Source organism: Oryctolagus cuniculus, chromosome 8 (assembly GCF_964237555.1).
Source record: "Oryctolagus cuniculus chromosome 8, mOryCun1.1, whole genome shotgun sequence".
In the NCBI taxonomy this organism is placed as follows: Eukaryota; Metazoa; Chordata; class Mammalia; order Lagomorpha; family Leporidae; genus Oryctolagus; species Oryctolagus cuniculus.
The window spans coordinates 72,215,487-72,228,849 of record NC_091439.1 but is presented as its reverse complement, the minus strand read 5'-3'; the positions used below and the strand labels follow the sequence as shown (position 1 = coordinate 72,228,849).

The 13,363-nt window shown below is 38.5% G+C and overlaps 1 protein-coding gene across 4 annotated transcripts in view; it reads left to right on the top strand.

Moving 5' to 3' along the window:
- Positions 1–13,363, top strand: part of GRID2 (glutamate ionotropic receptor delta type subunit 2) — a 1,616,513-nt gene that overhangs the window by 1,015,176 nt on the left and 587,974 nt on the right. The gene's annotated exons all lie outside the window — the stretch shown is intronic.

The following is a 13,363-nucleotide window of genomic DNA, read 5'->3' as shown; positions in this document are numbered from 1 at the left end:
TCTCTTCTATACACTTTTTAAAAATATTTATTTATTTAAAAATTTTTTATTTGAAAGTGAGAATTACACAGAGAAAGAGGAGAGAGAGAGAGAGAGAGAGAGAGAGAGAGAGAAAGTGTCTTCCATCCGCTGGTTCACTCCCCAGTTGGCCTCAGCAGCCAGAGCTGTGCCGATCCAAAGCCAGGAGCCAGAAGCCAGGAACCAGGAACCAGGAGCCTCTTCCTGGTCTCCCATGCAGGTGCAGGGGCCCAAGAACCTGGACCATCTTCTACTGTTTTTCTAGGCCATAGCAGAGAGCTGGATTGGAAGTGAAGCAGCCAGGACTAGAACCTTACCCATATGGGATGCTGGCAATGCAGGTGGCGGCTTTACCCGCTACACAATAATACCGGCCCCTTTTCTATACACTTTGTTAGTGTTTTATAATATTATTTGTATCTACTTTTAAAATAAATCCACACATATGTCACTCATTCTTAAACATATTCAGGTTTTTCCAAGTGCATGATTTTCTTGTCTGCATCAGACATTTCTGAAGGACCCACAGTGAGGAAGAATTAACAACAATTTGGTAAAACATCACACTATCCTGCATATAAAAAGTGCTGAATTTTGGTGGGTCAAATGGCTTGGCTAAAAACCTTTCATTTGTTAGAAGAATTAGGATTAGACTTCTACTTAAATATCTTTTCCACTGTATCACAAGCTCTTCCTCCCACAATTCCAAAACTGTTATTTTTTTTTAAACTTTTATTTAATGAATATAAATTTCCAAAGTACGACTTATGGATTACAATGGCTTTCCCCCCATACCGTCCCTCCCACCCACAACCCTCCCCTTTCCCACTCCCTCTCCCCTTCCATTCACATCAAGATTCATTTTCGATTATCTTAATATACAGAAGATCAGCTTAGTATACATTAAGTATGGATTTCAACAGTTTGCTCCCACACAGAAACATAAAGTGAAAAATAATAGATGATTTTTTAAAATGATGATGAAATCAGAGCAGACCTATTGTCATGTTTAATCCCAGTGAGAGTCAAGTTGGGAATTGATCATTTCTTTTTTTTTTTTTTTTTTTTTTTTTTTTTACAGAGGATCAGTTTAGTATGCATTAAGTAAGGATTTCAACAGTTTGCACCCCCATAGAAACACAAAGTGAAATATATTGTTTGAGTACTCGTTATAGCATTAAATCTCAATGTACAGCACATTAAGGATAGAGATCCTACATGAGGAGTAAGTGCACAGTGACTCCTGTTGTTGACTTTACCAATTGACACTCCTGTCTATGGCATCAGTAATCTCCCTATGCTCCAGTCATGAGTTTCCAAGGCTATGGAAGCCCTCTGAGTTCTCCGATTCTTATCTTGTTTAGACAAGCTCATAGTCAAAGTGGAGGTTCTCTCCTCCCTTCAGAGAAAGGTACCTCCTTCTTTGATGGCCTGTTCTTTCCACTGGGATCTCACTCGCAGAGATTTTTTGCCAGAGTGTCTTGGCTTTCCATGCCTGAAATACTCTCATGAGCTTTTCAGCCAGCTCCGAATGCCTTTAGGGCTGATTCTGAGGCCAGAGTGCTATTTAGGACATCTGCCATTCTATGAGTCTGCTGAGATTCTCACTTCCCATGTTGGATCACTCTCCCCTTTATTTACTCCATCAGTTAGTGTTAGCAGGTACTAGACTTGTCTATGTGCTCCCTTTGACTCCCAGTCCCTTCACCATGACCAACTGTGAACTGAAACTGATCACCTGGAACAGTGAGATGGCATTGGTACATGCCACCTCGATGGGATTGAATTGGAATCCCCTGGTATGCTTCCAACTCCACCACTTGGGGCAAGTCAGCCTGAGCATGTCCCAAATTATACATCTCTTCCCTCTCCCATTCCCACCACCATGTTCAACAGGGATCACATTTCAGTTAATTTTCAACACTTAAGAATAACTGTGCATCAATTACAGATCTAAACCAGTCATATTAAGTAGAACAGATAAAAAAAACTACTAAGAGGGATAATGTATTAAGTTGTTCATTAACAGTCAGGGCTATGCTGATCAAGCCACCATTTCCCATAGTGTCCACCTCACTCCAACAGGTTTCCCTCTTGGTGTTCAGTCAGTCGTCACCGATCAGGGAGAACATATGGTATTTGTCCCTTTGGGACTGGCTTATTTCACTCAGCATGATGTGTTCCAGATTCCTCCATTTTGTTGCAAATGACTGGATTTCGTTGTTTCTTACTGCGGTATAGTATTCTAAAGAGTACATATCCCATAATTTCTTTATCCAGTCTATCGTTGATGGGCATTTAGGTTGGTTCCAGGTCTTAGCTATTGTGAATTGAGCTGCAATAAACATTAGGGTGCAGACCACTTTTTTGTTTGCCAATTTAAATTCCTTTGGGTAAATTCCAAGGAGTGGGATGGCTGGGTCGAACGGTAGGGTTATCTTCAGGTTTCTGAGGAATCTCCAGACTGACTTCCATAGTGGCTTGACCAGTTTGCATTCCCACCAACAGTGGGTTAGTGTCCCTTTTTCCCCACATCCTCGCCAGCATCTGTTGTTGGTAGATTTCTGCATGTGAGCCATTCTAACCAGGGTGAGGTGAAACCTCATTGTGGTTTTGATTTGCATTTCCCTGATTGCTAATGACCTTGAACATTTTTTCATGTGCCTGTTGGCCATTTGGATTTCCTCTTTTGAAAAATGTCTATTGAGGTCCTTGGCCCATCTCTTAAGTGGGTTGTTGGTTTTGTTTTTGTGGAGTTTCTTGATCTCTTTGTAGATTCTGGTTATTAACCCTTTGTCTGTTGCATAGTTTGCAAATATTTTTTCCCATTCTGTCGGTTGTCTTTTCACTCTCCTCACTGTTTCTTTTGCAGTACAGAAACTTCTCAATTTGATGCAATCCCAATAGTTGATTTTGGCTTTGACTGCCTGTGCCTCCCGGGTCTTTTCCAGAAATTCTTTGCCTGTGCCAATATCTTGAAGGGTTTCTCCAATGTTCTCTAGTAACTTGATGGTGTCAGGTCGTAGATTTAGGTCTTTAATCCATGTTGAGTGGATTTTTGTGTAAGGTGTAAGGTAGGGGTCTTGCTTCATGCTTCTGCACGTGGAAATCCAATTTTCCCAGCACCATTTATTGAATAGACTGTCCTTGCTCCAGGAATTAGTTTTAGATCCTTGATCAAATATAAGTTGGCTGTAGATGTTTGGGTTGATTTCTGGTGTTTCAATTCTGTTCCATTGGTCTATCCATCTGTTTCTGTACCAGTACCATGCTGTTTTAATTACAACTGCCCTGTAGTATGTCCTGAAATCTGGTATTGTGATGCCTCCGGCTTTGTTTTTGTTGTACAAGATTGCTTTAGCTATTCGAGGTCTCTTGTGCCTCCATATAAATTTCAGCACCATTTTTTCCAGATCTGAGAAGAAGGTCTTCGGTATCTTGATTGGTATTGCATTGAATCTGTAAATTGCTTTTGGGAGAATGGACATTTTGATGATGTTGATTCTTCCAATCCATGAGCATGGAAGATTTTTCCATTTCTTGGTATCCTCTTCTATTTCTTTCTTTAAGGTTTTGTAATTTTCATCGTAGAGATCTTTAACGTCTTTGGTTAAGTTAACTGTTATTTTAATGATTAACAGTAAAGATGAAGTCTCCAAGAAGAATGGAACCAATCTCTCAGGGCCAGCACTGTGGCGCAGTGGGTTAATGCCCTGGCCTGAAGTGCCGGCATCCCATATTGGTGCCAGTTCGAGTCCTGGCTGCTCCTCTTACAATCCAGCTCTCTGCTATGGCCTGGGAAAGCAGTAGAAGATGGTCCAAGTCCTTGGGCCCCTGCACCCGCGTGGGAGACCCAGAAGAAGCTCCTGGTTCCTGGCTTCGGATTGGCTCAGCTCCAGTCGTTGAGGTCATCTGGGGAGTGAACCAGAGGATGGAAGACCTCCTCTCTCTCTCTCTCTCTCTCTCTCTCCCTCCCTCCCTCCCTCCCTCTGTGTGTAACTCTGACTTTCAAAGAAATAAATAAATCCTAAAAACAAAAGAACAGAACCAATATCTGAGTGTATTTATAATTAGCCCATAACTTTTTGGTTCTCAGAAGAAAATCTATTTAAATCTCAAAAAATTACTCACATTTTCCTACAAAGTAACATTGATTCTCTCATGTTTTTCTCTTGGAAATACTGGCTGTTAAAATATGCAATTTAGGGGTTTTGATGGCATCCTACTTGTGGCTTTCCTCCACAATGTTCTATGTAATATTTAATTTTTAACACTTTTCCATTTCGCTGTCCAAATTTTCTTTTTGATAGAAGAGATAATATTTTCATTCATTTCTTCAAGGCTTTCCTTTTCTTTGTTCAGATGACAGCCATGTTTTGCATCACTTCGAATTTGACATTCATTTTTATCTTACTGTTGTTAGAAGTGTGTTTTGATGAAAAACAATTTGGTGCAAATTAAGTTCAAGATGAGATTTAGATGAATCAGCATAGGAAGTTTAGCTCTGTATTGAAGAACAGAATCACAAGTTGCTTAAAAACATTGTCAGAGTTCTGAGGGTTTGCTCTTGGTAGTGTATATTTTGTTTAGAGAAAATATATGATAAAATGATAGTATGGTTATAGATACTGGAAAGGAGAAATATAGACACAAAAGTGATGTGGATCAAATATATACTTCATTAATAATATGTGTAGAGAGGGAAATAGGTCAGTTATATTTTAAATGATTTCTTTTATACTGTTTGCTGTAGCTTCATGATAGACATATACACAAAAATTTCTGACACTGCTTTGCATCTTGTACTTACATAGTGTCATAGCATAATATGCAGAAATCTAAAGTCATGCAAAACACAAGGTTGTACTGTACTTTCATATTGACCTTATAGTTTTATGAAAGCATCTGATTTGAAAAGAATTTGCTTATTTGCTAGGTGCACTGGCACAAAAGTGAAATAGCAGTAATAATAGAGGAACCGCAGATAATTCCATAACAATGTTAAAGTCAATAAATTCAATGTATGTTATCACAAAAGTGAAAAGGAAAAAAGCAAGGAGGGATGAAAGCAAGCAAGCAAGGAAGGAAGGAAGGAGGAGGGAGGGTGGGAGAAATCATTATGCACCGAGACTTGTGTATATGAAATACATGAAATCTGTTTTCTTTAAATACAGAAGTTTTTAAAAACAGGTAAAAAAGATAGATACAACAGAAACAGCAAAAAAAAAGTCAATAATAAGCAGGCAAATAAAAATGAAACCCCTTATGGCTGGTTGGTTTTGAAACACATATGTATAATTCCTGACATTCTAATATGATTGACTTCATGATATAAACAACACGAATTGCCTCGAAATATAAGAGATACCCAGGAAACTAGAAGAAGCTTTGACTATCTGATACCCTAACTTTGTTTGCTGTCACTTAGAGATCTTTGAAGAAAACGAATCACGTATTCCTATTGCATTACAATGAGCAATGATTTTTCCGTATAATGTCATTACTCTGTGTTTAAGGAAAGTATCCAGTAAGAAATGAAAACCAGGAATTTGTTGGTTCACCTACTGAGAATAATGTTAAAGAAATGATATAGCTTAGAAAATATTTAAGTCATTTTTATTTATAGAGTACTGACTTTACAAATACTGATATTGTGTCTATGAATAGAGTTTTTAAATCTACAAGACATAAAAATATGTTTCTACTCTTATGTCTTGTTAAGAGTTCTGTTAATCCTAACTTACTAAAAGGAAGTGTTAGGGATAGAGTATTACAGTGAGCTTTGTACTTATGTTAAGGCCAGTCTTTAATTTTGGTAGGATTTTATAAATGATTTTTTGTACTTTATAAAAATATACTTTTTGAATGATAGCATGATGTTTGCATGCCCTGCCTGGTAATGTCTGTTTATGATTTTCATCTTTCATAATTTTTATCATACTTGAGCAAAGCTTAGGAACAAATATTATTTATTGTTATTGCTTAGAAGATTGTCAATATTCAAAATTTAATTTTACTGAATTACTGCCTCTGGATATAAATATATATAATAGTAATGCTATAATTAATTATGTACCATACTTTAAAAATATTATTTTCATGGAAGCACAAAATTTTTTAAAAAATTGATTTATTTTATTTGAGCTACAAGAGATAGGGGAGAGACAGCAAGACAGGGAGAGAGAGAGCGCTCCCTTCTGCTTGTTCATTGTTCGAATACCTGCAATGACCAGGGGCTCACCCAGGCCAAAGCCAGAAGCCAGGGACCCAATCCTGGTCTCCCTTATGGGTGGCAGAGACCCAACTACCCAAATAATTATCCACTGCCTCCAAGAGTCCACATTATGAAGAAAGTGGAATCAGGAGCTGGAGACAGGACTGGAACTCAGGCACTCTGACATGGCATGCCGGGGTCCTAACCAGCATCCTGACTGCTATGCAAAAAACTTGACCCAGAAGCATATACTTATTAATTAAAATGATAGCATTTTATTATACTTGAAGAATGAAATCTTTACTATTAATTAAGTGATATTTAATATGCCTTAGCTAAAGTTATAAAAATGTGTTGAACAGAAATAAAGTTCAAGCTATGCAGAGCAATAAGTAAAAAGGGACAATGATAAAAAATGTAATGATATTTCTTTTAAACTAAAAAAAAAGTTGTTAGTTCACCACAGGTCAAAGATAATATATTATGAGTCTGCCCAAATACAGGTGAAACTTATGAAAATCATTAAGAAAACTATGCTTCAGGAAAAACCCAAGAGGGAGTTAAAGATCTTTAGTATTAAGAAAAAAAAAGTCATATCAGTATGCCATTTATGTAATGGCAGCCAGAAGGGAAAGGAAGTGAAAGTATTTAATGTCATTTCAGGAGCATAGTTTGAATCAAAGGTTCAAAGTTGTGAGTAAAAATGGCTTTATGTGTGGCTCCTTTAGCGCAGTACAGTGACACTGGGAAAGCAGCAGATTGATGCTCACCCTGACCCAGCATATCCACAGGGCACTTGATCTTTCTCTTAGTTACACAGAGCCTCAGAGAGACAACAGCTTTGAAAATCATCTGAGTCCTGGAGGGCTATCATTTGACCCTGTAATTAACCACTCCAGCTAATGCATAGATTTTTTGTTACATAGGCTGTAAGTTTGTGGATGAGGTAGGAGGGAGGAACCAGACTGTAGGGACCTACTGGAAGATCATAGGGATGTACTGTGAAAAATTGGTCCTGGGTGAAAAATATCAGTAAGGACTGAAGAACTGAGTAATGTTGCCATTAAGGCAGTGGTACTGGGAATGAAGGATAAGTCTTCTGGGAAAGAGACAGAAGAAATTTTGCCTGCTTTACCTTTGTGCATCATGTTGACCTTGATTGCCATCTCAAGATGTAAATATTTGTTTAAGTCATGCTGTAGGAATACATTGAAATTTTTGATAATGGAGACAGGTACCTGGAAGACAAGTAAGTTGGTTTTGTAGTGATTAACAGTGACTTGTAGAATTAAAATTTCAAATTGTGAGAGGATTTAACTTGTTACCAGATTATCAATTATCAGTATTGCTATAAATACACAGTTAATAGGGATGTAGGGGACCGAGCACTTGAACCATCCTCTGCTGCTTTCTCAGGCACTTTAGCAGGGAGCTGGATTGTAGGTGAAGCAGTTGGAACATGAAGCAGCACCCATATGGGATGTCAGCCATGCAGGTTGCAGCTTTACCAGCTATGCTGTAATGCCAGCCTCTCAATGCTCCTTTTTAAATCTCCTTGGATATGCTCACCATCTTGATTTTTGAAGTGATTTCACAAGTTCATATAAATATCAGATCATTTAAAAGTTTCCTTTTAAAACTATGAATTTATGCTCTGTCAAAGTTGTAAAACTAAATAAGTAAAATATCTTTGGTCAAAAAAACTTATACCTTTAATTTCCATATAAAGCTATTAATTAGCCACATGTGTTGAAACATAAGAAAGAAATGATAAAGATATCCAATTATAGATTTTACTCAAATTTCATAATTTCACATGTGATATGATCGGTACATTCATTTTGTAATGGAAAGTAACTAAATAGTTCTTTTAAATGTTGATATCATCAATCGCCTGGGATTTCAGTTGCTTTTCTTTTCTTCTGAAGATAGCTCATCTAAGTGATTTGAGGCTGTATGTTAAAAATATACGCATTTGCCATTGTCTTTGGCAAAACTCAGCCAAATGACTAAGAAGAGAGATACATTTTTTCCCAAACATAGCTTATTGTCCATGTAATATTAGAATTTCTGTTTTTCTCTATTGCTTTCTGTGGAAACATTTTTAAGGGAATGAATTCTATGTATTATGTTTTCTAAGAACTGTAAGTGAGCTATTAAATTATTCTAGCTTAAATTGTGACATAATGCATACTTACTTTAGAATTATAAGAACCATTGGCACTTTGTCACTCTTGAAAGGGTGATCTTAATATAATTCTGATTGACTAAAAATCCATGGTGTTTATTACAAAATCAATTTTACGTTATTTTTGTAACAAATTTCCTTTACAGTCTGAATTGCTTTTTATTTCATATATAGAAGAACTGATGAAATATAGAATATGGAATTTTAACAATCAAAACACACTTGTCTGGGCACATTGCCCATATTTCCTTTCAAAAAGTCAAGAACACTCTGTAATGGAGGGAAAAATAGGTTGTTAAAACAGTGCAAGAAAGAAGATACAAATACTTATTTTATTCATTAGAGATTTATGACTTAAAGCATGACAACCTTTGCATACCACTACAGTAAAACAGTTTGGTAAATTTAAGTGGAGCAGAATGGAAGAGGAAATACAGCATCAGCTGTTATTTATTCTGAAACGTCTGACTGCTTTGTGCTGTGACATTTGATCTTTGCAAAACATTCAAGTTCAAATCATTGTTTGGCAAACTGATAGCTTTAACCTGTTGTAGTGTGCATACTGATTTGTATCAGAGGTTCAGAGATACTGTTGCCTTTGTTAACAAGCCAATTACAGGTTATGAAGGTTTTTTTTTTTTTTTCCACTTACGGTGTATTTAGGTTAACTGGAATACAAACGATGTTCTTTGAAATTCTCTAAATGTAAATACTAACAAACAAAGGTCTGGGCTGGAAAAAACTGCTCTGCAGAGAGCTTCACCTCACTCAGGCGTTGACATCCAGGCTGTTCCTAACAGAAATGTTGGCTCTTAGAAACCAAAGGGCAAACCTGCGGAGGCCTAAAAGGTACAACATATCTGAGACGTATGGCAGTCATTCTTGAGAACAGTGAATGCTCAGTGCTGGGGATGACATCCCCATCAGTGTAGACCCCTGGGACTAGGGGATTTAACTGTGCACTAACATAGAATCAATAAGTGTTTATCCACCTTCCCAATGTTAGTAATAACTAAAAATCACTTATGATGCATGTCAAAATTACCCATTCTCAGGCCTTGCCTGCAAAGATTATAAATGGTTGCCTTCTAAGGAGAGCTCAAAAATCTGTTTTTCACAAGCTGGTGTCGGCAGACCCACAGGAAACAGTGCTACACAGGAAGCTGGCAGTGTATGAGGACGCATTGAACACTATGAAGAGACCTGAGATAGGATCCTTGCTCAGATGGTTTGTAGCCTGTTTGCAGGTCAAGATGTGCACAAGGTAGCGTGCGTCAGAGTCTCGGAACATCCCATTACAAGGTGTGACTTCTCTCTAAGATCCTATGAGTCAGTAATCACAGAAGCTTGGATCTTTAGGGAAATCCTGGAATAATGAAGACAGTTTGAGAAAATGTCATGTTTATCATATTGCCGCAATGAACTATTTAATTTTTAATTTCTTGTGTTTTGTCTTCAAAAACAAGTACTTCAGTACAGTCCAATTATTTTATTTGTGATGTCTTCTGCTGGCTTTCATGCAGTGAAAGCCTTAATGAGTAGGAAATCAGACGGACTTTCTTCTTCCACTTTATGGTTTCAATATGTAAAATTGCCTTTTCAATCAGTCTGAGATTCTTTCGCAAGGTATTCTTTTTTTTTTTTTTTTTCCCCGACAGGCAGAGTGGACAGTGAGAGACAGACAGAGAGAAAGGTCTTCCTTTTTGCTGTTGGTTCACCCTCCAATGGCCGCCACGGCCAGCGTGCTGCGGCCGGCGCACTGCGCCTATCTGAAGGCAGGAGCCAGGTACTTCTCCTGGTCTCCCATGGGGTGCAGGGCCCAAGGACTTGGGCCATCCTCCACTGTACTCCTGGGCCACAGCAGAGAGCTGGCCTGGAAGAGGGGCAACCGGGACAGAATGCGGCACCCCGACCGGGACTAGAACCCGGGGTGCCGGCGCCGCTAGGCGGAGGAGTAGCCTGTTGAGCCGCGGTGCCAGCCCCATGGTATTCTTTAAAGAAGGAAGTGATCATTTTGTTCTGAAACTGTTGAACATTTTTTTCATGTTTTGAAAAATCTGGCCCTTCCCTTTGATTTTTGATGCATTCAATAGTTAAAGATTCTACAGTTCAAATAAGCAAAACTCTTGGTGATTATATTTGAATTAAATCAATATCATGACCTGCCTTCAAGCATTTGTTTCTCAATCCAGATTTATGTGCCGTATAATTATTGGATCACCTTCTCAGTGTCTGGTAGACTGATAGTCTTGATTGTTTAAATGTTGCGAGTTTCCATTTTCTTATGTTTCTTTTAGGTGTTGGAGTGAGTACTTTGAAAAGGCAGTGTCAGAAACAAGACAAAAACCTTTGTAAAAAAAAAAAAAAAAAAAAGCCAATCATTGTATCCTTCAAACGCTGGCCAGGACGGGTTTGGGACAGTGACTCTATAGCATTATAGAGAAATGTGCTTATCTTAATTACTGTGAAATGGGAGCGTAAAAGTCAACTGAAAGTGGTTTAAAGTCATTAAAATGAATTTGTTTGATTTAAGGCAGTTCAGAAAAGAGTCCTGTTTTGTGTTGCTTGAAATTATTATCCGATCTGCGATGACCAGTCTTGCTGAACTTGTATTTTTCGATGTTATTAAAATGCAGGTTACATTCAGGCAGCTAACGATAGGCATCCTAAGTTGAAATCGAGTTTAGTACAGAAAGAAACACCAGATTTTGTCCATGGATTCAAAGAACTGTGGTCATTAAAATGTACAAATAAAATATTATTTTTGGCTTGCTTGTAACTTTGAGTACATACAATATTTAGGGCAATACCACCACTTATTCTTCGTTAAAGATTCCACAAAGAATACAGTAGTTTACGTAGTTTATGGGCACAATAATGGTTCTGTCATTTTTAAAGAATTCAACTTCATTCTTTGACTTAGATAATGTGATTTTTTTCTGGGTAAAGTCCCAGCAAAATTGTGGTTAACGAGGTGAAAATTATATCCTTTTAGGCTTTAAACAGTGGCAAAATAACCTTAATTTTTTATTTCAACTGATGGTTTTCAGTGAAGCAAGTTATTTGATGATATATTTTTAAAGCTGAGGTGGAAAAGTCTCTTGGGTGTATCATATCTAAAACAGTTGTACCCAGCATAGAAAACCTGGAAGAAAGGAGCATGATGGTTGACATCTGGTTTCTATGTTCCTCCAGTTACTCTCTTCCTGGGGCATGCTTTCAGGGCCTAGGTTTATTCTGATTATTGGTACAAACTGAGCACCCCTAGGAGCTATATTTAGATGTTGAGTGTGATCTGAGTGTGATTTTTAAAATGTAATATAATTAAAATGCACAAAGAACTGATGATCTTTTCAGCATTTCATTCTGTAGCATAATATTAACAAATGTAACAATTTATCTGTTGCCTCAACAAACTGTTAAAAGCTCAGTTGAGTTTTATTTACATTTGTCCAGTGAGGAAATATAAAAATAAGGTCCAGGCTTCCACACAGTGGGGACATATAAAAATCTGTTTCAGTTTCTGAAGAAAAAAAAAAAAAAAAGCCACTACAACAGTTTGGGAGTGAGGGTTGGTAAGACCCGCCCTTCTTTTTTTTTTTTTTTTTTTTGACAGGCGGAGTGGACAGTGAGAGAGAGAGACAGAGAGAAAGGTCTTCCTTTGCCGTTGGTTCACCCCTCAGTGGCCGCTGCGGCTGGCGCACCGCGCTGATCGGAAGCCTAGGAGCCAGGTGCTTCCTCCTGGTCTCCCATGCGGGTGCAGGCTCAAGCACTTGGGCCATCCTCCACTGCACTCCCTGGCCACAGCAGAGAGCTGGCCTGGAAGAGGAGCAACCGGGACAGAATCTGGCGCCCCAACCAGGACTAGAACCCAGTGTGCCAGCGCCACAGGCGGAGGATTAGCCTAGTGAGCCGCGGCACCAGCCAGATGCTCCCTTCTACTTATCTACTTAGAAGTCAGAAACGCTCCTCTGCGTAGATTTCTTCTTTTCTTCCTAATCTCATCGATCTAACCACTTCACACTTATTTTGGAGAATGACCTTATCCAAGAGTGGGAAGTGATTAATTTAGAAAGCATACAAGATGCACATATACACATTCTTACAGGGTTAAGCAACAAGGAGTCTGTCATAAAACTGGCTCTAGGAGCAAGACAAATTACCATCACCCCAGACATTGCATAAGGCACCTGTTTCATATACCTGGAACTGCACCTCCGTTGTCTTTTATTTGATAACCCTCTCCACACACACACACACACACACACACACACAAACACACACGTAACAGTTTAATTCGATTTGTATGTACATTTGGCAGGGAGTTTGTAGTTCAATGTAGTATGGATAAAAGCTGCCACCTTTCTAAATCCATTTCAAGAAAGGCCTTGAAAATTCCTGATGTTTAGATCTCATTCATTCTTTACACCAGTCATAACCATAAAAATAAAGGTTTTTTTTTAAGGTCTAAATAGGTAATTTAACTCTCCACCATCCAAGACCCAACAACTCCAGGGACTGGGTATCTGATGAGGGGGGCAAATGGCAAATAGCAGAGGGCACACAGAGGAAAGGATCATGTGGGTGGCCAGGAAAACAGAGACCACGGCTAGACCTGCCTCAGGCATTTACAACCAATCCTCTTGTGAGATCCACCTTCCAAGGGTACAGCCCTTATGCCCTCCCTCTAGGCCTCTCTCCTAAACAGTATAATCTTACTAAGTTTCCACCCTCTTTGTCCCAATAATTACGACTTTGAAGATTAAACTTCTGCATGAGTTCAGGACACACATTCTGTTCTGACTCCAGCAATCTCCCCACACCATTGCCCGTATTCCAGCATGCTTACCATGTGCCAGTCATGGGCTAAGCACTAGGGACTGAGATGAACAGCACAACATTGTCTGCTTCACAAAACCTATAACCGAATAAGGGACGCAGGT